The sequence below is a fragment of the Lissotriton vulgaris genome, chromosome 12, assembly GCF_964263255.1.
Source record: "Lissotriton vulgaris chromosome 12, aLisVul1.2, whole genome shotgun sequence".
NCBI lineage: Eukaryota > Metazoa > Chordata > Amphibia > Caudata > Salamandridae > Lissotriton > Lissotriton vulgaris.
The window spans coordinates 473,910,577-473,915,043 of record NC_141700.1 but is presented as its reverse complement, the minus strand read 5'-3'; the positions used below and the strand labels follow the sequence as shown (position 1 = coordinate 473,915,043).

The 4,467-nt window shown below is 52.2% G+C and overlaps 1 pseudogene; it reads left to right on the top strand.

Annotated features, from left to right (window-relative positions):
• The first annotated feature begins 2,429 nt into the window (after nt 1-2,429).
• On the top strand, nt 2,430-4,404 carry LOC147676799 (uncharacterized; annotated as a pseudogene).
• Nucleotides 4,405-4,467: the final 63 nt, after the last annotated feature.

Below are 4,467 nucleotides of genomic sequence, written 5' to 3'. Positions count from 1 at the left end.
GGCACACCTCCCTGCCGCAGAGACACCCATGCTCCACCCATGGCATGCCTCCCTGCCACAGAGACACCCATGCTCCACCCATGGCACGCCTCCCTGCCGCAGAGACACCCACGCTCCACCCATGGCACGCCTCCCTGCTGCAGAGACACCCACGCTCCACCCATGGCACGCCTTCCTGCCGTAGAGACACCCACGCTCCACCCATGGCATGCCTCCCTGCCGCAGAGACATCCATGCTCCACCCATGGCACGCCTCCCTGCCGCAGAGACACCCACCCTCCACCAACGGCACGCCTCCCTGACGCAGAGACACCCACGCTCCACCCATGGCATGCCTCCCTGCCGCAGAGACACCCACGCGCCACCCATGGCATACCTCCCTGCCGCAGAGACACCCACGCTCCACCCATGGCATGCCTCGCTGCGGCAGAGTAACACACGGCAACACCCACGCTCCACCCATGGCACGCCTTCCTGCCGCAGAGTAACACACGGCAACACCCACGCTCCACCCATGGCACGCCTCCCTGCTGCAGAGACACTCACGCTCCACCCGTGGCACGCCTCCCTGCCGCAGAGACACCCACATTCCACCCATGGCACGCCTCCCTGCCGCAGAGACACCCACGCTCCACCCATGGCATGCCTCCCTGCCACAGAGACACCCATGCTCCACCCATGGCACGCCTCCCTGCCGCAGAGACACCCATGCTCCACTCATGGCACGCCTCCCTGCCACAGAGACACCCACGCTCCACCCATGGCATGCCTCCCTGCCGTAGAGACATCCAGGCTCCACCCATGGCATGCCTCCCTGCCGGAGAGACACCCACGCTCCACCCACGGCATGCCTCCCTGGCGCAGACACACCCACGCTCCACCCATGGCACGCCTCCCTGCTGCAGACACCCACGCTCCACCCATGAAACGCCTCCCTGCTGCAAAGACACCCATGCTCCACCAATGGCACACCTCCCTGCTGCAGAGACACCCACGCTCCACCCACAACACGCCTCCCTGCCGCAGAGATACCCACACTCCGCCCATGGCACACCTCCCTGCCGCAGAGACACCCACGCTCCACCCATTCCACGCCTCCCTGTTGCAGAGACACCCACGCTCCACCCATGGCACGCCTCCCTGCTGCAGAGACACCCGCGCTCCACCCATGGCATACCTCCCTGCAGCAGAGACACCTACGCTCCACCCATGGCACGCCTCCCTGCCACAGAGACATCCACGCTCCACCCATGGCACGCCTCCCTGCCGCAGAGACACCCACGCTCCACCCATGGCACGCTTCCCTGCCGTAGAGATACCCACGCTCCACCCATGGCACGCCTCCCTGTCGCAGAGACACCAACGCTCCACCCATGGCACGGCTCCCTGCCGCAGGTATACCCACGCTCCACCCATGACACGCCTCCGTGCCGCAGAGACACCCACACTCCACCCATGGCACGCCTCCCTGCTGCAGAGTAACATACGGAAACACACACGCTCCACCCAAAGAATGCCTCTCTGCCGCAGAGTAACACACGGCAACACACAAGCTCCACCCATGGCTCGCCTCCCTGACGCAGGGTAACACACAGCACGGATTGGCGTTGCCCTGCGCTAATCTAGAATCATCACGCCACGCAGGGCTTGATAAATCTCATTCAGGTTTTGAGTCGCCCTTGCGTCCTCTTGCGCTGCACAAAGGCAACGCAAAACCTTGATAAACATGGACTTAAACATTGATATGCGCCCAAAAAAATAATATTTTATTTTCTTTTTTCTTCCAGAAAGTAACAATGTTTTACTGGCTTCCCTCAGGTACTGAGTTTCATAAAGCCGGAGCAGCCCCTGAAAAGGACTCAGTAAGCCTTAAATGTTCTTGATTCCAGTCGCAGAAGTGCTTGTCCTCTGGGATTTCTGGACGTATTTAGGATGGAGTGGACTTGTGCCGGTTGTTGATGTCTATGGACTTTGAGGCTGATGCAGTAAACATGAATTTCATTCTCCCCTCCTGGAGTAGCCAATGCTTGGACCTAATGCATAAAGATTCATGGTCTGTACGGGGCCTTTGTAACAATTCAATTAGGGTCAGGGTTCCATGACAGATAGGAAGGCTGTCTCACATTCCCATGACTGAACATGTTGCAGAGAACATTACTGCTCTTGGCTCTGCTTTCACATTCTCAGACTCTGTGTTTGCATTTTTCTAATTATAAATCTCTCGCTATTGCTTCCTTTTTCATAGGGCCCTCCCTTCTCACTCTGACAAGCACAGAGGAAGGGAATGTTTCACTTACTTTTTATGGCGATGCAGCAAACCACTGCCCAGAGACCTGCACTTCAAACCACCCATTAGACAGCAGCGGTATGAAATGGCACTGAGAATGTTCTACGTGGCCGTGGTTTGCCCATTGGTCATCTGATGCTGGACCATCGTGTCAGACACGGCCGCTGCCAAGTGTGAGATCTACCAGTGGGACCTGCTGGGATCCCTGCGAGTGCTGACCCTGACTTGCTTTCACTTCCCCTTGGAGGGGTTCAGGGTCTTCAGCAGATGCCATACGATGGGGAACATGGAGGTGGATCTAAGGGAGGTTCCAGTGGACGTGGACAACCTCTGCCTGGTGTTACACATACCAACCGTCCCACAGACTCCTTCTCCAGGTATCAGAACCTGACCCGGCTCTATTTGTTTGGATCATTTCATGTTTCTGCAAGAGCCTTCAATGGTGCTGCCAACATGAGACATCTGGGAATCCAAGGAGAATATATTTGCTGTGTTCTAACCATAGACATGGATAATCAGGTGTTCATCGGATTGAAGAACCTAACCCGCTTGGACCTCAGAAATGTGAAAATTGATGCTGCTTTTCAAGAAAACCTTTTTAAACCCTTACATAGAATAGAGACGATAGCCTTATCTGGGAATGAGGTTAGTAGGCTGTACAGCCTGACCACTATGCTTCAGTCCCTGGCTTCTCTGAGGATCCTGGAAATCAAGAGGAATGGTATTGTTGCAGCTCAGGAGGTGTACTGCATTGAGACAAACAACCTCACGAAGAGCACACTTTTCTCTCCAAGGATTACCAGCCTCGATTTGTCAAGCAATGATCTAAAACATGTGGAGAACAATGCATTTTGCAACTTCCCTCGTCTTACTGTTCTCAAGGTAGACGTGTCTGGTCTCAAGATCATCAAGCTTCTCTAGTCTGGAATAAAGAGCATTGAAATGCTGTCCCTAAATGCCATGAAAAATTAGGACTATCTGAAGATGAAAGATGTCTGCACTGTGGTGTCTCGGCTGGGGGTCAGGAACTTGACAGTGCCCAGAACTTTATTTCAGATCTTCCCTCTGAGACCTTCGGAGGATGCTCCATGTTGTTGTCTCTCAACATGGCCGACAACTTCCTTAGAGCTTTCACAAATGATATTGCAAAGAAACTGCTGAACCCGAGGTCCCTCATTCTCTCTGTAAACAAGATAAAAAGCCTAGACCTGTGCACACCTGGGACCCCCAATGTTCTGTCCAACCTCACACACCTGGATCTATCTTTCAACCGCATCACCAGTATCGGCTCCGGGAACCTCCTCTGCCTGGCTAATCTGGAGACACTGGATCTCAGAAGTAATTACCTTGTGTCCATGGAAAAGGAGGCCTTTATTGGTCTTGACAGGCTGCAATCTCTGCAGCTGGACTGCAATAAACTCTTTCTGCTTGAGAACTTCTATTTTGATCACTTGAGTAGTGTCAGGGTGCTCGGCCTCAGGGGCAACTTACTCAAGAACTACTATAGCTCCCTGATCGAGATGAGCGAGCTTCAGGCGCTATCCATCAGCTTTGAGAATACTATGGAATTAAAAATCAAAGAGAAACAACTCACTACTCTTACCTTGGAATCAAAGTCTAGAATAACCTTGACATGCATAAGCAACTGCAGATTACTTGAAGTCCTTAACATTAGTTCACCAGTGGTTAATATTGACTCGTGCTATCCCTCGACCTTCAGATTTGTGAAAGAACTTTACCTACGGGAAAACCACTTGGTGGAATGTTCACTACTTGAGCTCACAAAGCCTGAAGACCTTGGGTTCCCATCTTTTACTATTGTTGAATAGTTGTACTACAGTTCATCTGCAGTTATGCCTTTCTATAAATCCTACAGCCCCTTGAATAACAGCCTGCAGCATCTTCACAATTTACGTCATCTCCATCTAAGAAACCTAAATTTGGACTATGGGTTTCTGACACCTGAGCAGCTTTTCTGGAACCTGACACACCTCAGAACCCTGATCCTGGAGGATTCTGGGATAGAGCACTATACGGCAACCATGTTTAGAGACATTGGGGCATATTACCAACAACTAGCGATAATAGGTAATCATCTTTATTGCTCAGTTAATTAAAACCATTGCAATTGTTAGCAAATAAAACCATTAGTTAAATGCAATTAGTATATAAAAGTATAA